General features: G+C 43.1%; 1 pseudogene; it reads right to left on the bottom strand.

The window, feature by feature from the left end:
* Nucleotides 1-2,107: 2,107 nt before the first annotated feature.
* Nucleotides 2,108-5,963, bottom strand: LOC147903257 (uncharacterized; annotated as a pseudogene).
* Nucleotides 5,964-22,023: the final 16,060 nt, after the last annotated feature.

Below are 22,023 nucleotides of genomic sequence, written 5' to 3' on the forward strand. Positions count from 1 at the left end.
CTTCTTCTCGCAAGGGTACTGTCCTCCAGTGGTGAAAGTTGATTCCCGAGAGCTTTTGAATCAGGCTCCCACACCTATGAGCCTCCTAATTGGGCTCTTATAGCATGTTAGAAATGACCCAACAGAGGGTACGCACAGCGGAAGACTGATAGTATTGCCCAAGAGCTCACACAGTGTGGTTTGGGGTGTGGAATCACAAACTTCGTAACTTAATGTGCATAGATGTGCAAGCCAGTAAATAGACAATGCTCAAAGACAAATATAAAAGCAACACTTTATATTTCCGTTCGTCCACAAAGTAGGACAGGATACAATACCAAAAGGTTCTCCTACTAGATGTCAAGCACTTCTAGATATCTGAGCCCGCAAGCTCCACCTCGAGCAAATGTAGACTCTCTGTCTGGAGTGTTCTTCTCCACCTTACTGCATGTGAATCAGCCTAGGTGGGCAGCACCTTGCAAGCTCAGTCTGCACCTCTCAATAGGTCTTCTTCACTTCCTAGGAGTAGGTCCAAGAATTCCTTAACTGCTGCTCCAGAAGATAATCACAACACCTCACTGCCCTAGAAGACAGCAAAGGTCCAGCCTCTAAGGAACTCAGTCTACAACACACCTTCCATTCTCCTTCACCCCCAGTGTGAGGCCCAAGGGAGCGGCTTCTGGCTGCTCCTGACTCCTCCATCTCTTGCTGTATAGCTGGATATGAAATGAGGCCTGAGGCCACTGGCCGACTCCAGCAGCCCTCCACATGGGCTCACAAAACTAGGCCCCTTCATGGCCATTTGCAGGGCCGACCTGCAACGTGGCATTGCACCATTGGCCAGGGCCCTACTGCCCTAGATACAGGGCCTTTTGCAGACCTCACACCTACCCATAGCCTCTGCCATCTGCCCCACATCTTTCTTCATGCAGGCGCCTTCCTGCTGCAGCATCCTTGCCTCCTGGCAGGCCATTACCAGCCCCGTACAGCCACGTATGCATCCCATACCTTCTTCGTACTGAAGTGCCGTCTGTCCTTGCTGGAAATCCCTGTGCAATCAGGCTGCTGCTGCAGGTCCCTGATGTCCATGTGTCTGCCCTGTACATTAGGAGCTCCACGACTTGCCAGGTACACTTCTTGCTACCCCATTGGCCATGTGTGCTGCCCATGTGGCAGCCTTTACCTTTTGCTGTGTGTGGCCCGTGTGGCATCCCCAATATCCTCTGGTCTACCTCCCCCATGCTCTCCTCATATGGGGGCTAATAGATGGGAAGGTGACCATTCCAACACCCCCTCTCACTGACACATCTTGGCCCAATGCCACACGTCGATGATGATGCTCCAGTAACTCCCTGGTCATAGTCCTCTGGAACACTTCGATGTTGAAATATTTTCTTGGTTTTTCATCCAATGGCTGCTGCTCCACCAGGTCTAGTTCATCCCACACATGATGTATGCTCTTGATTTTCCATGATCAGGTTGAGTTTTACCTTCCCTCATTAGGTATATACTGAGACACGCTGTTTGAGCCTTGCTCATGAATTTGATTTTGTTTTCTCAGAGTAGTCGAGTGTCACTTTACAAAATTATAAACTGCAAGATGCCAAACATAACTGTGATAGACCATAAGCATTCACAGTCTGAAGCGAATTCTCCAATAAATTACTTAGTTTCAGAGCTTGAAGACACATATGCAGAATGTTTCCACCATATTTACTCTTATAATGATAGAGTGCATACTCAAAAGGGAACAAACTGCACAACCACAACATTGCATGCAGAGGCAACAGTTGCATTGTTACACCTAATTGTTAGTGCCTTTGGATGAACATGAAACCCAACGCTTTACTTAGATAAGAAAACAGTATTCATACTATCCATGAGATGTTTTTCCAAAACAGAGGCTAAGGGATAATCAGATACACATTGATAGTAGGCCGGTAAACTAGCTTTATATAAGTAGGCCTCAGACCATTTGTGTCCTAACCAATCCTCCACATTGCGCTGCCTCTCTCTGACCAGAACGAATTTTGTATACAGGGTTCAACCGTGTCTAGCTATTTCAAACTGCAATTTCTTCTCCTTATAAAAAACTCTAGCCATACAAACTGCAGCCATGATGATAACCTCAATCAAACACAATGTGCAGCATTGCATAGGAGTCAGAAAGAAGAGATGGCTGCAAAGAAAGGGGCCAGATGAAGGTTATTTTCGCGGTTTCCATATCGTATAAGTATCCCATGGATAATATGTAGGAGCTCAAAGGGCTAGGTGTTGAAAACTGTACCAAACCTTGTCAGACCAAAAGGTTCTGATGCAATTAAGGACCTTAATGACCACTGGGCTCCATAAGATATCCCAACTAGTATTGGCCCAATGTATAAAGAACCTGTATGAAAATATGCCCGATGGCCATGACAGCAAGTGTGGTTACCATGAATAGTGGCCTTACGATGCCTGTAGATTGAAAAAACATCTCTGATATGTATCCTCACCAAATCTCCATAAAAATTCCCAAATGCTCCATAATGAAACAAGAGTACTAATTTCAGTCTTGGTATAATATAGAGAAGAACCTAGTTGAATCATGTTATTGATTGTTGTCATGCCACAAGCTGAGGCAAAGAAAAGAAGCCAGAAATCTAAAGAGCACATTGCTTCTCCCCTTGAAGGATGATTGGCAGTCCCAACTCCAGATAGACCAGATGATGTTATATACCTAGATGAATCTAGGAACATTCCCAAACTCATCCTCTAAAAACACAACATAGTGCAGTTTCAATCTCATGATAGTCACTCACAAGGTTGAAAATCATAAACTCCATCATGCATAGCAGGGACTAGTTACTATGACATCCCCACTGACGTCATCAGCGCCCAACAGTGGGTGTAGACCATAGTATAAAAATATGCTCTCACACATACAAATCCACACACCCACACATACTTGAGCATCCATTTATACAAAGTCTTCATACTGAGTTTCTGTTGGCACTCCGGAGGTGAAGGGCAGACTCAGCCATGATGAAGGCTAGCACTAAAGGAGAAGGCTAATCAAAAGGCAGACCAGATGATGTTCTCTGTTCGTGTTGTGCGTCTATTTGCTGTGATGTGTGAATGTCTTCTATATCCTTTGTATGGAAGCAGAGCTTCCTCCTCAATGGTTTTTATATAATACGGGATTCGATTCGCTAGTGTGCAATCTAAAATCAAGCTCCATATAGGGACGATGAGAATGACCATGATTGCCACAAAAATTGTGATCTTCCATAATCTTCCTACAAATACGCAATTCTGAACTACGATTACAACTAACAGATAAGCTGCAAGAGCAACAACAATAACTGAGAACGTGTTTGGCCACTTCTTTTGATTACAGTTTCGATTGCAGGCATGACCCGTATAACAAACTTGAAAGGAAGGCATAGGATAGGCAAAAGCCACGCTGTAAGGAAAGGAAAAGCTTCCAAGAGATACAAAATTGGTGAGTATCATCCTATCTGTCCATCAACCACACGTGGTGTTGCCCATGTAGATGGATAAGACTCTCCAACCCTTCAGGGCACTCCCTGAAGGAGGCTTTAGGAGTACATGAAACGAAGGGGAGATGATACACAGCAGTCTGTAAAGACAGACTGAGGTGTTGGAGAGCAGCGCAGATGTCACGCTCCAATTGGATTAATTTGTAGAGCAGTTTGCTGCTCCTTGTCAAAGACAAATGTCCGGGAGGTGGGTGCTGATAGTCGCTGGCCTCTCGACACAACACACTTCACGTCACCTCTCCGACCGCGAAGTGTGTGAATCCCCTTGGGACAGGGACTCCTGTCGGGAGGGTGGCCCTTACAAACACATCGACCTCAGCTTCAGCTGGTCGTGTGCGTGCCACCACCTCCTTGTCCTTGAGCTTCCCGCAACGGGAAGCCAAGGTCTCTAATGATGACTTTGCGAGGTACAGTATCTTCATCTTGGAAATGGGTTGGAGCACATGACAACCCGGGTATGTCTGCTCCACAAATAGGGTCAAGCTCACGCCGCATGCCCTATCCGCGATGACTGATGTGTCTGCCTGAAGACTTTCCAGAGTTTTGTTTACACTGCCTGATTCCTTCTGGACATTTTAGAGCCTTTCGTCGATGTCCTCTATCCTTGGCATCATCATGATGATGAGCTCCTTCGTAGTCTTCCTGGAACCTTTCCCTCTTATAACATGCTTCCATTTGTCCTTGCTGTCTTCCAGAAGTACATCCTCAGTCTTTGCTTTTACTTGGGCTGCAAACTCAGAGAGTTTTTTTATTGCCACTTTCCACTGTTGTTTGATTGCTTCTGCTGCCTTACTTTTCCTCCCCAACCAAGTTTCTATAAGGCATTTATAACTTTCGGAACATTCATCTACAAAAACCACATCTCTGAATATGAAATCTTTGCAATCTTCAGGTTGCAAACAGGGGAACAGATATCAGGGACGTCCCCTCCCCCGCTCAGGATACACTTTGTTGTAAGCTGCAGCATTGAAACACAACAAGTTCTCAGCCTGCACCAACTGAATGAACTGCTGCTTGCCTAAGGTGAGAATCTGGGTCTTCTGCATCGTATATATTTCTTTCCTAAGATCTCTGTACTGAACTTCCGCTTCTGCTGTTGTTTCCTCGTGCAGTTTTGGCCCTTTTAACACCTCTTCCTGGCTTTTCAGTGCCCCTTTGATTGCTTCTGCCGAGGTTTCCAAGAAGCATTTATATCTGTCTGTCCACTCATCCACAAAAACCACCTCCTTGAATACAAATTCTTTGCAATCCTCAGGATGGACTTTAGGGAACCAGATTTGAGGGACGTCCCCTGATGAGGGCAACTGCCGCTCAGGATAAGCTGTGTTGTAGGCTGCAGAAATGAAACAAATCAAACTCTCACCCTTCACTTACTCAATGAAGAGCTGCTTGCCTAAGGTGGTCTTCGCCTTCCTCATCATGTATACTTCTTTCCTAAGATCTCTGTACCGAACTTCCATTGTTGTTGCCTGGTGCAGTTCTGCCCCTATCTCAAACTCTTCCCGTTTTTCTTCTGCTTGCCATTGCTGGCTGTGTGCTACAGGTCGTGGCCCTTGTTCAGTTGGCTGCTGCACTTCTTGAAGAAATGAGCGGAGCTTCTGGCCTTTCTGCAACAGCGCAGCCCTCAACTGTTCGTGTTTAGCAGATGGCTCATCAACCCACAGAAACTCGTCAAATCTGAGTGCCGACCCAACAAACTCTGAAATATCGGGCCACCACGCAACTTCAGCACTCTGTTTGGAGGCTCTTCAGGGTTGGCGACATAACAAAGAAGCTTTTCTTCTTTAACCCAAGCCATAAATTCCGGCTTCTCCATCGTCTTGCTTGTGCTTGTTCTTAGATCTCCGAAAGTGTCTTCGTCTTCTTCTTCCCCCTTCCCATCTGGTCCAAACCCGTCAATGGAAAGCTTCGTTACACGGGAGGTGATGCGAGGATAGTCTCAATCGACCGCCAGGCAAGCTATCATCTGAAGGGAGAACAGTTGTTCGTTAATCTTCTGCTCAGAGAGCCAGAGCCGGACCTTCCCTAGCGACCTTTCATCTTACGAGGGCTCGCAGTTTATTCAAAAAGGGGATGAAGTGCAGGGTCGACAATGGAATCCTAGTGCAGCTGACTGGCTGTCGCTGGAACAACTTCGGATGAAATTCAGAATAACCGATGGAGAAACTGACCTCGCCCAAGCAATTCTGGACCGCATCCCGAGTCTTGGCCTTCCCGTGGCCTCATCAACAAATTGCGCAGTGGGTAATAGGCAGAACAGATTAGCGGCCAGAACCATGTATCAATCCTCATTGCAGTCCCGCTCCGTGGTTGCTGATCTTATCCGCAAATGGGGCTTGAGGTGAGGTCCGCCTTGATGGAGGGACGTAAAGCTGTGTGGAAGGAGAGTTCTTGCACACCCTATTGGGGACATAATGCAATCTAATAGTGTTCTGTAATTCTCTCTGTCATGAATAGTGTCCTAAAATAGGTAATCAAACTAGTTTTCAAGAAGATCTTCCACATTTCTCTCTCTCTTTCCTAGTTTATAATCTGTCACATCTCTCTCTTTCCAATGCAACTCCACATCTCTCTCTTTCCTATGCAACTCGAGTTGAGATCTCAGCTTCCACATCTCTCTCTGTTTTCACGGAGGCCACTTGAACTTGTTCAACTTGTTGGCCTGAAAGGATAGGTCTTAGTAATGAAATTGGGATTTAGAATGGAAAGTAGCTTTCATTCTAAAGCTTACTCTTCTCTAGTTTCACTCGAGTCTTTCATACTTTCCTCACAACACCTTACTTTTCTCCACTTTCACTCGAGTCCTCCATACTATCCTCGTAGTGCGCTCTCTCTCTCTCTCTCTCTCTCCAAGGATAGGTCTTAGTAATGAAATTGGGATTTAGAATGGAAAGTAGCTTTCATTCTAAAGCTTACTCTTCTCTAGTTTCACTCGAGTCTTTCATACTTTCCTCACAACACCTTACTTTTCTCCACTTTCACTCGAGTCCTCCATACTATCCTCGTAGTGCGCTCTCTCTCTCTCTCTCTCTCTCTCCCTCTTTTTCCACTCCACATCCAAAAATCAACCACATTCAATTCAAAATTGCTTACAAGACAGGCCCATTGAATGTAATTCACCTTGTTAAAATAAATAAACAATGCTATTAATTAGTGTATCACCTCTCCCCTCAATCTCAATTAACATAAGCTAATTAATTCAATTAATCTAATTAGACTTACTCTCAACCCCCCTTCACCATGCCTCTCCCTAGCTCCTTGCCCTCACCCTCCCTCCTACCTCCCTGCGCCTCTACCTCCACCTCTCACTCGGCCTCTCTCCTTGACTACCTCACCCCTGCTCCCTCCCCTATATATACTCACCCCACGAAACCTCTAGAAATCGAAATCCTCGGAACCCGACCCCTTCGACCTTATGTTAATTCCACCAGTTCCAGGTATTTCAGAAATGGCTGGCCTTGGTTAAGAATCAGTCAGGTAGAACGCTTAAATGCCTACGGACTGACAATGGTGGAGAGTATCTCTCTCATGACTTTCAGCATTTCTGGGATACACGTGGGATTAAGAGGGAGCTCACATCCCCTTGTACTCCAGAGCAAAATCCAGTTGCAGAAAAGATGAACCGTACCATTCAAGAAAGGTTGCAATGCATGCTTTCCAATGCAAGTCTTTCTGGTGGTTTTTGGGCTGAGGCAATGAAGACTGCAGTGCATGTGATCAATAGATCACCTAGTAAGAGTTTGGATAGTGGTATTCCTGAAGAGGCATGGAGTGGCAAGAAGCCCTCTTACTCTCATTTGCATATATTTGGATGTGAGGCATATGCACATGTGCCAAAAGAGCTTCGAAAGAAGCTAGATCCTAAGTCTAGGAAATGCATCTTTCTGGGTTATGGTGAAAGTGGAGAGATGGCTATCGTCTCTGGGATCCAGAGCAAAGAAGATCATACGCAGCCATGATGTGGTCTTCAATGAGAAGAAGATGCATAAGGCACCCATGAGGGATGTGGAAATGAGGAGAATCACTTTCCAGGATGTGAATCCACCTGCATATGTTGATAGACAGCAAGCTGTCCATGCACCAAATGTGCAAGAAATGGTACCACCAAGTACTCCCACAGGTATACAATCAAGGGTAGATGATGGATCATCTATTGGTGGAAATGATGAGCCAAATGTGGCTGATATGCAGGTGGGACAGCAAGCTGAAATGCCATTGAGAAGATCATCTAGAATGTCTAGACCGCCTAATAGGTTTTTTCCAGGGGTAGACTATGTGATGCTTACTGATTGCGGGGAGCCTTCTTGCTATAGAGAGGCTATGATGCGTGAGGATCAACGCAAGTGGGAGTATGCTATGCAATCAGAGATGAGTTCACTTATGAAGAATAAGACTTGGGACTTGGTTTCTTTGCCACATGGAAAGAAAGCATTGCCATGTAAATGGGTCTACAAAATGAAGGTCACAGGTGATGATGTGCCTAGGTATAAGGCCCGTTTGGTTGCTAAAGGGTTCAAGCAAGAGAAGGGTGTGGACTTTGATGAGATATTCTCTCCGGTTGTGAAGATGACCACACTTAGATGCATGCTTGGACTAGTGGCAGTAGAGGATATGGAGCTTATGCAAATGGATGTCAAGACAGCTTTCTTGCATGGGGATTTGCATGAGGAAATTTACATGGTGCAGCCGGAAGGCTTTGAAGAAAAGGGCAAAGAGCATTTAGTTTGCAAGCTGAAGAAGAGTCTCTATGGTCTTAAGCAAGCGCCTAGAGAATGGTATCAGAAGTTTGATGCTTTCATTCGGTCCCAGGGTTTTAGAAGGAGTGAAATTGATCACTGCCTCTACACTAAAAGGGCTAAGGATAGTAGCCTGATAATCCTGGCACTATATGTGGATGATATGCTATTGGCTAGCAAGAATACTTATGAGCTAGATGCATTAAAGGCCAAGTTGCATGAGGCCTTTGATATGAAGGATTTGGGACTTGCAGGTCATATTCTTGGTATGCGCATCACGCATGATCGGAGTAGGAAACTCCTTTGGCTTTCACAAAAAGAGTATGTTACAAAAGTATTGCAGCGTTTCAATATGGAGGGGGGGAAGGCAGTGAGTACTCCATTGCCTCCATATGTGAAACTGAGTCATACAGATAGTCCCAAATCAAATGAGGAAAGGGCCATGATGGCCAAGGTTCCTTATGCATCAGCAGTTGGGAGTCTTATGTATGCTATGATAGCTACTAGACCAGACATTGCATTTGCAGTGGGAGTTGTTAGCTGGTATATGGCTAATCCAGGAAAAAGGCATTGGGAGGCAGTTAAGTGCATCATGAGGTACATGAAGGGTACCAAGGAGATGTGCATCTGCTTTGGCAAAGGAGACATGCATGTACTTGGGTGCACAGATTCAGACTATGCAGGGCATGTGGATAGTAGGAGATCCACTTCTGGTTATGTGTTCACCTTTGCAGGTGGTGCAGTGTCATGGATGTCTCGCACACAGAAGTGTGTTGCTTTCTCTACCACAGAGGCTGAGTATGTTGCAGCCACAGAGGGTTGCAAGGAGGCTATATAGCTTGATCGGCTAGTGGGAGATTTGGGGATTCATACAGGTGTACCGACATTGCATAGTGATTCCATGAGTGCTATTCAACTAGCACGAAATCCGGTCTTTCATGCAAAGACCAAACACATTGAGGTCAGGTACCATTTCATCAGGGAGGTACTTGAGGACAAGCGCATAGAGCTTGTCAAGGTTCATACAGATGATAACCCTGCAGATATGCTGACGAAGAGTCTACCTAGTCAGTGGTTTGAGTATTGTCGTGTATTGATGGGCATTGGATAGTATTCTCACTGGTTGTTCTCCCTTAAAGGCACATTGTCCTTTAAGTGGGAGGTTGTGGGGGTTAAAGGTCACTGTGCCTTAACCCCGGTTATGTACAATACTCAAACACATATTTAAATGAATGAAAAAGAAGATTAGGGTGGTTCTGCACCCACCAAACTTGTGTGGCTCTCTGTCTCTCTCTCTTCTTCTTCTGTTCTTGCTTCCGTTGAGAGCACTCTCATGTGAGGTTGTATGATTGGAGATTGTGTTGCAATGATATTACTCATTACTTCTTTAAAAATTATTTTTTGCCTTTTTCCATTTGCCTCTTGCTTATTTTTCAATTATCAAGAAGCCGTGCTGCCCTTGGAGCATGGCAACGTGTAATATATTTACAGAACCAAGTAGGTGAGCCTTTATATGAGGGGTGCCTCAAGATATCTTCTCATGATAAAATTTGCATTTTCCATTACACATAGTCACACAAATTGATTGCCTCCCATTTTGGGCTTGAAAACTTATGTTTTTCACCCCCACTGTTTTTTGCTCTCCTTTGTGTTGCTCAAGAAGCTTCAACAAAGGCTTTACCTATACCTTGACTAGAACTCTCACAAGTGGCTTTAGCTATACCCTAACTAGAACTCTCACAAGTATAAAGCATGGAGGATGTTGTGTTGATTTGTGATTATGGAGATTTATTTTAGTTTACATTAGCATTAACACCTTTAGTCATAGGCTCATCAATTACACTATGCTACTACTGATTCGAGATAACAACGAGGAAAACACAAATGAAAAGCTAATCTAAAAAGTGCAAGAGCAAGAGCGAGTCTTTTAATAGAGACAAACTCATCATAGTCCAAAGCAATCCGAGAGAAGGCCAGAAACTCCTCAATGTCAAGGTCTCCTAGGAAGTAACTGGCATGGAGTGACTATTGCAAAGGACCATAGAAGAAAGAGAACAAATTTGAAATGGCTATCACCAAAATGCATCCAATTTCGAGCCATCGATGTAGTCTATAGCACCATGAATTGAGTCCAAGCGGCATAGTCGGGTGTTGCAGAGGATGTTCGACCAAGAAGCCAAAGAACTTCCTAAAACATTGTCGTAAAAAATGAGTCTCTCTCACACACACACATGCGCACCATTTTTTTGGGTGAAATCACACACGCACACATACGTGCGTGTCGAGGAACCAGATTGGAAAAGGATAACTAATCAATGAAAAGCACCTTTGAATTAAGACGAAATAGGTGCCACAATGTTGGAAAAATGGATATTTGTATTAGGCGAAGGGAGTAGATGCTATAGCATAAGCCCACACTTTGCTTGCATCATCAATGAATGTCACATAGTATTCAGCCCCACCTAATGACCGTGTAGGCATGGGACCACATATGTCTGAATGCACCAAATCAAGCATTTCAAACTCTTTCTTTCCCCTTCTTTTATGGGCTGATTTAGTCTGCTTCCCATAGAGACAATGCTCACAAAATTCAAAATCAGCGAAACTCAAATGCGGTACATAACCCAAATGGCATAAGAGTTTTATTCCATTCTGGCTCATGTGCCCCAACCTGCAATGCCACAAAGAAGTGCTTGGCTGCTTGGTTATTGCAACAACATGATCAAATACCCCTGATACATGTAAGGGATACAAAGTCCCACACTTGGCACCCCTAGCCAAAAGCATAGAGCCCTTTTGAATTTTCCAACTCTGAAAGCCAAAAGTGGTGTGAAAACCAGCATCATCTAGCTGACCCACTGAAATAAGACTCTTGGTCAGCTTAGGCACATGTCTCACATGTTTCAAAACAAATGTAGACCCATTTGCAAAAGAAAACTTTATGTCACCTGCTCCCACTATGTCACATGCATAGTCATTTCCAAGATGCACACAACCTATCTTTCCACTGTCATAAGTGGAGAACCATTCCCTATGGGGAGTAACATGGAATGAAGCACCAGAATCCAAAATCCAATCCTGGGAATATGCATCATCTGAAGTGGCAAGCAACTCTGTAGATAAACTAGACATGAAGAGAACGTCATTGTCACTATCATGTGTGACTGCATTGATCTCCTCGATCTTCACTTTTCCTTTGTCCTCCCTTGGACTCTCTTCCTTTTGATTTGCACCCCAATTTGCATTCTTTTTCTTATCCTTTTGCTCTCTTTTTAGCTTGTAGCCATCCTTTTTCATATGGCCCTTCTTGCCACAGTGGTAACACTCAATGTTTCGTGCCCTGGATTTGCTACGAGACTTCCCTCTTTCTTGGGACTTCCCCCTGAATTGTGATCTGCCCCTTTGCACATTTAAGGCTGCATCCTGCTTGTTGCCGTCCATAGACTTCCGTCTAATCTCCTCGGCCAACAAGCTACCCACAACATCATCAAATTTCAGCTCCACCAGGTGCAGAGTTACTGACAGCTGTACGGAAGGTATCCCATGAGGATGGCAATGAACATAAGAGAAATATTGCCTTAGTCTCCGCATCAAAATTCATTTTCTGAGCCTGAAGCTGGCTGAAAATAATATTGAATTCATTCAAGTGAGAAGCAATGGAGACCCCTTCCTTCATTTGCAGCTCAAACAACCTCTTCATGAGGTAAACTTTATTAGAGGCAGTTTTCTTCTCATAAGTGGCACACAGTTTCTTCCACAAATCTTCCGTAGTATGCTCATTTACTACTGTGAAACAAACTGACTCTGCAAGATGAAGTCTAATAGTAGACTTTGCTAATGCATCCAACTCATTCCAATCATCCTCAGACATATTTGCAGGCTTAGCTTCAATCCCTGCCAAGGGTTTAATCTGCTTCTTTTGAATAAGCACATCCCTTATTTGTTCTTTCCACAAAGAAAAGTTTGTCCCATCAAACTTTTTAATGCTGAAAAACTCCTTTTCAGACATGGAAGAGGATGCCATGATGCAAATAAAACAAAATCCCAAATGCTAGTGCATACAAGAGAGAATCACCAAATACCAGGTGCACCCAAATGTGTATGCCACAGTAGAGTGAAATATCACCAAAACTCAAAGCTCAAAGCATCAAAAGATGCATCTAACTCATGTGCATATACTATGCATCCATATGAGCAAATCTGACCTTAGAATGAAAAATGCATAATAGAGAGAAGAAATCGAATACACAGAGATCTATAACTCTGAAAATCCTCCACCGAATCACGCAAGAACTGACAGGTAGGGGTTTTTGGGCGTCCAGAATGCAATGGGACAGACGGTTTTGGAAACCGTGGTCTCAATCACTGGGTCCAACACACGGACTGAAAAACGTTTTTGGAAACAGAGCTGTTTGTAAACTCCATCGGAGTGCAAATGATGAGCAACATAGAAGTTTTAGGACCTCCTGAGTCCATCGGAACTGACAGATCTGCAAATGGTTGCTCCAAACTTGAGTTCCAACACCCGGGCAAAAAACGCAGGAACTGACATAGTGAGTCAGAAATCCAATGAAATGATCCCAGATTCAAGAATGAAGGTGTTTCCAAGCTCCTGAAGTGAAGTGGATACCAAAAGCAAGCAATAGTTGCCTCTATAAGTCAATACGGAGTCTCTGTCATCGAACGGAACATCGAACGGAACAGGGAAAAACTCAAAAAATGACTTTTTCTTTGAAAACTCTTAACAGGCTCTCAAAACCACTTCGCAAAGCCAAAGTGACTTTTCCAAAGGTTTCTCCAAGGTCTCTGCACACTCGGATACAAGTAAAGTCGCCCACAAAGCTTCCCACAGAGCTTCTCCTTCCTCCCATAGAGCTGCTGAGCTTTAAGCATTCACGCACGCTCAGCTAGATCACCCGGGCTCTGATACCAGTTGAGAGTGCTCTCAACGGAAGCAAGAACGGAAGAAGAAGAGAGAGAGATAGAGAGCCACACAAGTTTGGTGGGTGCAGAACCACCCTAATCTTCTTTTTCATTCATTTATATATGTGTTTGAGTATTGTACATAACCGGGGTTAAGGCACAGTGACCTTTAACCCCCACATCACACACACACACACACAATGAGGCACCATTTAAGTAGCATTTGTGCAAGCATTCCTTAATCAAGGAATCAAGAAACATGTGTATCTACACCCATAGAACTAGAGTTACTGCTTAGAGTGGAAGTCAAAACGTGAGGCAACCATCGATTATCGAGAGTATTAGAATCCAAGACTTGGAGATGCCTCAATACATTCTTAGTTGATCTATTTTGTATTCCCATTGAGTATGGCACTTGACAACACAAACATGCAATATGCTTGGAATTTTTGCACCTTGCAGTATGGTGCAGGTTTCGGGTAGAGACCATAAGGGAGATAGGCCTAGCTTGAGCATGCTCGATATTCTTTTTGACAGTAGCTAAAATGCTAGAGAAATCTTTAGTAAATTGATCAGCAGCCTCTACTTGGTGCTTAAGGCAGGTCAATGGAGTAGGAATGGTCTTTCCATAGACAATTTGGAATGGAGATTTGCCTGTAGCAGAGTGCTTAGTGTTGTTGTAGGCAAATTGTAATATGTGTATAAATTTGTCCTAGTTGCCTGGCTGACCAGACACATAAGCGTAACATGTCACAAATAGTATTTTGTGTGACCTCGGTTTGGCCATTAGACTCGGGATGAAAAGCAGTGGAAAAATCTAACTTCGTACCAAGATTGTCAAAGAGTGCGGTCCAGAAGTTACTATAAAATTTACTATCCCGGTTTGACATGATTACTTTTGGATGGCCATGGTGTATAAAGATGTGCTTGATGAACAAATAAGCAGCCTGAACTGCGGTCAAGGTCTTCTTACAAGGAATAAAGTAAGCTTGCCTGCTAAATCTATCAATGATAGTCCAAATCTAGTCCAAATCATATCAAAACCTGAGCTAGTTGTAGGAAATCCAGTAATAAAGTCCATAGAAATCTGCTTCCATGGGCCATCAGGAATTGGTAAAGGCATAAGTAAACCTTGATATTTGCCCTTATAGCTCTTGACTTTTTGACAAATAAGACATTGTGCAACAAAAGTTGTAGCATCAACTTTAAGCTTAGGCTAGAAAAAATCTTGAATTACAGTCTAATACATAGCAATGATGCCTCTATGTCCTATGTAGGGTGGTTGATGTACCTCTTCTAGTACCAAGTGTCAAAATGGGGCAGTGACACACAAGCGCTTTTCATAGAATAGATAGTCATTATGAATGGAATACGAGGCCATAGGGGTGCTATTAGCTTGCTTAATCTTATGCCAAATTTTTGAAAAGTCTCGATCAGTAGGATAGTCTGCCTTCATAGGCTTGAAAGGGTCTCCCTCGATGATTGAGATATTGTTTATGCTAGGTCGACAGCTCAGTGCATCGGCAACTACATTGTCTTTGCCTGGTTGATATTGGATCATCAGTTTAAAGCTATCAATAAAGGCAGCCCATTTAATGTGTCGATCCGAGATCACCTGCTGAGTAAGGAAATGTCTAAGACTCTGGTGATCAGTCTTAATGAGTAACTCGGAACCCATAAGATAGTGTTTCTAGAGTTTAAGGGCATGCACCACAGTGGCTAATTCTTTATCATACATGGAATAGTTTAGCTCTGTTGGTTTTAATTTACGTGACTCGAATGCAATGGGATGGTTATCTTGCATGAGCACAACCCCAAAACCCTGTCTACTAGCATTAGTAACCATGACAAAGAAGGGTCTCGTAAAGTCCAGCATGGTCAACACTGGTGTGTGCATCATTGCACCCTTAAGTCATTGAAAAGCTAAAGTGTGCTGCTCACCCCAAGAGAAAGCATGAGTCTTAGACAGTAGTTCAGTCAATGGATTGCCTTGTGTGCAAAATTTCTAACAAATCTGTGATAGAAACTACACAAACCTAGAAAAGATCGTAACTCATGGATATCTTTAGGCTGTGGCCAGTTTACTATCACTTCTACCTTCTTGGGATCTACTCAAATGCCTTCAGCTGAAACAATGTTTCCAAGATATTCAATTTCAGGCTGGAAAAAAGAACTTTTCTCCGGGTTGGCATATAGTTGGTTCTCATGTAATAGAGAGAAAACAAGATCCAAGTGTTTTTCATGTTCCTCTCGACTCTTGCTATAAATCATGATATCATCAAAGAAAACTACCACAAAGTCTTAATAGGGTAGGAAGATACAATTCATCATCCGACTAAATGTGGTAGGTGCATTGGTCAATCCAAAAGGCATAACAAGAAATTCATAGTGACTAGTTTGGGTTCTAAAAGCAGTCTTGAAAATATCGGGCTCGATCGCTCTCACTTGATGATATCTTGACTTAAGATCGATCTTGCTAAAGATTGTGGATCCTTTCAACTTGTCAAGTAGATCATCAACTCTCAGAATGGGGTATCGATTTTTCACAGTGATTTTATTTAAGGCACAATAATCGATGCACACTCAAAAAGTTCCATTTTTCTTCTTGACAAGGAGAGTGCCCCAAATGGTGAGCTACTAGGTTGAATTAGGCCTCTAGCCAAAAGATCTTCTATTTGGAATTGAATCTCTTGCTGCTCAGTAGGATTATGTCTATATGGTGATTTACACGATGGTGCGCTACTTGGAATAAGGTCAATCTTATGATCCTCAGGTCTAGATTGAGGTAGGCCAGGGGGTAAGTCTTCCATAAAGCAGTCATCATAGGTAGCTAGAAAAGGATCCAAAGGCTCTTGCTTAGTTTTCTTAGTCTCAAGAATAGCCTCAATCTTATTGACCATAACCAGATATGTCTCCTCACGTTTGCGCAAAGCTCTTTTAGCTTGGGTATGTGACAATATAGGCCAAGAGGGAAGTCTCAGTGCCTTGAGTCACAGCCTTGAGTCACAGTAATGGTGCATTCAAGATCATCAGGTTTGGCATTATGATCGACGTGCCAAGGCATCCCTAGAATGAGATCTTGCTCACGCAAAGGAGTGACTAAGAAATCATGGCTCTCAACTAATGGCCCTAAAGTCACCTCAAGATCCTTAACCATTTGCAAACAATTATAATTCGATCCTTGAAAAGCTGATTTGACTTTTTATTTTGTTTTGATGGTTGCGAGCCCTAACTTTTCAACTATATTGCGAAATGAAATCATGGGTGAATAAGACACTATGTTCTTTTTCGTGCAATAGGGCAGTCATATGTAACAAAGAAGTACGAAAATAAGATCCACTTTTACCTGAATAAGACTTACGTGAAGGGGTGTAGTTGGCGTCATCATCCTCATCCTCGCCCTCTTAGCTTTATCATGGGATCCATCATCAATGTAGTTGATCCGTGCGGAGTTGTTGCACTGACTATTACTGTTGGTATGTCCATTGGTTCTCCCTCCATTTCCTCGATTGTTGTTGGCAGCATTCTTTGCTTAGGTACCTGTCTTATGTGTAGCAAGTGGATTCTTTGGACATTCATAAGAGTAGTGTCCCTTCTCTTTGCATTCGTAACATGTGACAAGTTCTTTGGTTCTTCAATTAATACGTGACTTAGCAGGTTTCCAATTAGACTTACCATCATATCTACCAACTTTACCTCTTACACCCTCCTGCTTGAAGTATGAAGTATGCTTCTTTGCTCGAGGGGTGCGAGTAGCAAAGCTTCTTCCCTGCTTTCTTTCTAACTCTAATGCCAAATCCATAGCATCAGAAGCTATAGATGGTCGAAGCATACATACATCAGCACGAATACTAGGGCGTAAACCCTTAACAAAGGTACGACATTGCTCCTTTCGGGACACTTTCTCAATAGTTTGTAATTAAAGTAGAGAGGAAAGATATTTCTCAATGTATGCATCCACACTCTCATTATCCAACTGCCTCAATCTTCGCCATTGCCTGCGAGTATCCTCTTCAAATTGTGTAGGTAGGAAGTGCTTCTTGATTTTATCTTTGAATGCTTCCCATGTCTTTGGAACATGAGTGCTTTCGACAACCACACTCCACCATAATTGTGCACTGCTTGTCATGTGACTCTCAGCAAGTTTTACCTTCTCGATCTCTTCGTACCGTTCTCCCAAAAAGTATTGATTGAAAGAACTAATCCATGCAAGTAAAGCTTGTCCATCTCTTTTACCATCATATTTTGGAAAAGAAAAAGTTTTGTGATTGCCACCACAGACGAGGTTGGGAATCTCAGATTCCACCACCTCTAATCACTCATTACCATGCAAGTTAGTACTACCACTTGAATTAATCAAAATTCAGGCCAACCACCACCACGATGGCTCTCACCTCGATAGTGTAGTTGGGCTACAACCATCGCGGTGGCTCTCACCTTGAGAGTGTAGTCGGGCTACAAACTGCTATTCTATTCCCTTAACCATTTTGTCTTCTATCCCTCGACCGTTTCGTTCTCCCTTGCAATCGGACTGCAAACTCAATCCTCCACTGTTCCATTTCCTTCATGTTTCATCTTCTATCCCTCTCGACCATTTCTATCTCCCTTGTACTCTACTTACAACTTCTATCCCCTCTTGTAATGGACCTTGCATAGTTGTGAAGCTCCTCACACAATCTTTCCTCCCCCTCTGTAGCACAGTGCGAGAGCCTCTCCTCCCCTGATCTTGAAATCGTGACATATGGGAGCTCCTCTCTCGCTCTTCAAAAGCCCAATTTGGATGCTCTCCATCAAAACTTCACCAGCTTGGTACAGGAGGTGAACGTGAAGGAGGGGCAACTAGTCTGTCAAGGTCAAAAGATTACCATCAATGAAAGCGTGATTGAAAATGCTCTAGGAATTTTTGGAGGCAATTTGCAAGCACACTTTTTCAAGAAGCAATGGAAGAGATAGGATATTCTAGATGTATATCCCAACGTCAGATTAGTAAAGATGGTGGGAGTCAAGCTTTTTAGCTTGCCAACTAACCTCCAAGATGTGCTAAAGAAGACCATTCACTAATTTCCTAATACGAGAGGAATTGTGAAGTTTTGGCAGGTTCAAGCAGTAGTAGAGCAACTGAAAGGACGTGATGTATCTTTCTCAAGGATGATCTCCAAGAGCTTGTTAACTAACCTGAAGAATTCCATGGATGGCAAATCCCAGTTGTCATCTCAGTCCATTGGAGTTGCAATGCATCTGCTGATGGCATCTACCGCACAACTAGAGAAAGTTCTTAGGGGGAAGGTGCAGAAGCCAAGGTAGAGGAGGCACAAGCGAGGGCCTTGCAGGCACAAGAGCAAGCTGAGGCCGCTGCAAAATTGGTCGACATGGAAAGGCATAGAAGAGAAAAAGCAGAGAAGTGCATGAAGGAGCTCCAAGATAGGCTTGAAGAAGTGAGAAGTGACGAGGACATGGCGGACAAGGAGTTAGAAATTATGCGAAAGGAGCTTGAGGATCAGAGAGCCAAAAAGGAGGGTCTTTACAAACATCTCTGCAACATGCAGAATGCATTGAACATTGAAAAAGGCCAGATGATGGAGGAGCTAAAAAGGGAGAATGCAGAAACCAGAAAGGTGATGTAGGAACTGCGAGAGAGCTTTAAGGCCAAGAAGGATGGGGCGGAGACTAGCCCTAATGGAGAAGACAACGAGGCAGCACTCTAGGCCAAGAAGGATGTAGATAGCAGCCACGATGGAGCAAGTTGCAACAACCATGATGGAGCAATTTGCAGCAGCCACGGTGAGGATTGTCTTTTAGAAACACTTTTGGAAGTCCAAAGAGGAAGCTATAAGACCCTGTAACAGGATTACGATAGGGGTGTACACGAGCTTGCCATGGCTTTTGACAGCTCTATGAAAAGTAGTCCATCATCTTGACAGATTTCCAAACTAGAGTGGAAGTCTTGGAAATGGCCCATGTTGATGTTTTTGAGCAATTTAAGCAGCTTCAATGGATGCTCAGGGATTCAAATGAAGTTGTTGCATAGAGTGAGCAAAGAGTGCAGATGAAGGAGAACATCTGCAGCCTTAGGATCAGGGAGGAAGGAATCAAGAAGCAACTTCGTCATGTACAAAGCAAGATTATTGTATTGACGGCCGCAATAGTTAAATCGGATGCTTATCGTGCTATGCAGTAGGGTCCAAAATGCATGCTCTGCCATACCCCCATCATAGATGACTGCATGATCCAATGGCTTGCGTGCTACCACCCTGTGCATGTTTTTTGCTTTGGGGTGTTTGTGCATACATAATCACTATGTAGAGAATGCCATTTTCCATTGCCTAGGTCATGGACAGATCAAATGTCCCTACTTGCTACAGCTATCTACAATGAGAAAGTAGATCTTGCAACTCAATTTTCCATTTGGGCAAAAGATGCAAAAGACAAGGAGCTCAAATTGAAGAAGGCCAAGATCAAGCCTGACTGCGAAAAGGAAAAGGAGCCAGAAGGGGGGAATCAACCCCCTTCAAGAAAGGAGCAAGAAGGGCCAAGCTTGCAACCAGGAAACCCAAATGAAGGAAAGAGGAAGCGGCATGAAGGGAGGGGCACCCCGGTAGGAAGGAATCAATCCCATTTTGAAAAGGAGCAAGGAAAGAAGGAAGGAGGGCTCAGGGAGCTCATAAAGGAGTCCTTGAGATGTGATTTGAAGGAAAGGAGTCTTTGAGATGTAATCTATGTAATCTATTGACTTGTTAATCTTCTCCAGGGTTTACTTGGGCAATGTTTTCTCAGCTATGTGACTAGATAGTGTTCTTTGATCCATGCCAAGGACGATAATGTGAGATGAAATATTTCAATTTGACAACTAATGTGAGACGACATATTTTGATTAGATCACTAATGTGAGACTGAAATATTTCGATTAGTCAACTAATGTGAGACGAAAGATTTTGATTAGATAACTAATGTGAGATGAAAGATTTCGATTAGACAACTAACATGAGACTGAAGAATGAGAAGGTCGGGCTCAATAAACTCAAAGATTTTGATTAGACAACTAACATGAGACTGAAGAATGAGAAGTTCAAGCTGAATGAACTAAACCTATTTAATTATAGTGCAGACACAACTAAGAGCCCATTATGAAATCTAGCCCCAAAAATATGTACACCAAACCCAAACTCTGTACACTGAATCTATGGCATACCCAAAAGAATTTGGATGACCTCCTCATAGATACAAATCTGGAGAAGGAGGAAAATAACTGGAAGGAGGACATGCTTCAATGGTGGGTGTATTACTTGGAGTCAGCACAGATGGTGAATATTAATTTCCTTGGCTATTGTTATTCCTTCTCCTTTAAGGTACTTGTCAAACTCATAATGTAGGTTTATTTTGGCAGGACATGATAGAGGAGCGAAGATGTATAGAGCGCAAAGACCAGGATGAAGAGGACCCCTAGCAAAAGGAGGAGTTACTATGGGTGTACAAGTTGGCAGAGTTAAGCAAGAAGTGTGTAATCTGAGTGTGTGAAGAGGTCTGCCATTATGCATCAGATTGGCCTAAAGAGCTGGGAGATGCTTGCTATAGAGAGGCTGATGAGATAGTTGGGAGTTTGGAATTTCCTTGAGCCGCAAAATGTCATTGTATTTTGAAAAAATAAAAATCTTGTAGACATTTCTTGGACTTGTGGACTTTCTCATGGTGCTCGTAATACCTGATTTTGTGTCGACCTACTTCCTTTTATTAGTACGTAAATGTTTTAAGTGGCCCGGTGGTTGAAATCTGATGGTTAAAGATAACCAATCTAAAGGGGACTGTTTTAGTACAGCACTATGCAACAAATTTTAGGATAGCACGATAGTAGTGTAGGGATAGCATGGTAGTAGTTCATGATAAGTAATCGTAAGCACAGTGGTTGGTTGCACTAGGATATTAACAGCCACCAGCATGGTGGTTTGCTTCTATTATTATAAGATGAATGGATTTGTGGATGTGTGGATTTGTTATGGAAAACCAGCGTGGTGGTTGTTGGGATATACTAAAAACAAGCATGGGATTTACCGTTTGGGATTTACAAAAATAATTTAATAAAACTGGCATGGTGGTTGTTTGGGATATACTAAAAAGAAGCATAGTCTCAAATACAAATTCCATTTTCTAGGACAAGTGGAATATTATTTCGTCACAATGAGAGTACATTATCTTAGTACTATCTCAATCATCCTCGTCCACTGCTCCAAGACACCCCAAGATGCACGTGCTTATGCATATCTAATTCCAATTTGAAGACACTCTTACCCTTCTTTCGTTGTGGCACAGGTTGCATCTGGAACTTAATAGCTCTTACTACATGAGAGTACACACATGTTTGTGGACTCTTATGTAGCAGTTCGTAATTGCGGCCTCTCTTCGATGTTTTTTTGTACCAAAAAGCTCCAACTCCTACATCCCACTTCTCATAGGTTGTTCCCCAATTATCCTTCAATGTTTCCTCAATCTTGTGCTTAGGTTTTGTGCATTGCAATAGAAAGTATGGGTCATCTTGCTCGTTCTCCCTAGATGCTGTGACAATTACAAAGTTATTCCCCTCTTCTAGATGGTCAGTGAGGTCATCAAAACTCTCGCCAAACTATGGTGAGTCGTTTGTCTCTCCATTCTTTGTCACTCCATATGAACATAGAGGGAAAACTTGAACTCACTCCCATGTCTTCACAGTTGCAATGTTCTCACAATCATCATGATCCCCTATGATGCACACACTACAGTAAGAAAGTTCTCTTGTTTTAATCAGTTGGTTGTTTGAAAAGCCCCATATGCTGTGCAGACCACAAACTCCTTTAATTTTCTCACAATTGTGC

Source organism: Dipteris shenzhenensis, chromosome 3 (assembly GCF_047967505.1).
Source record: "Dipteris shenzhenensis isolate YYH24624 ecotype China chromosome 3, Dip_SZ_1.0, whole genome shotgun sequence".
Taxonomy (NCBI): Eukaryota; Viridiplantae; Streptophyta; class Polypodiopsida; order Gleicheniales; family Dipteridaceae; genus Dipteris; species Dipteris shenzhenensis.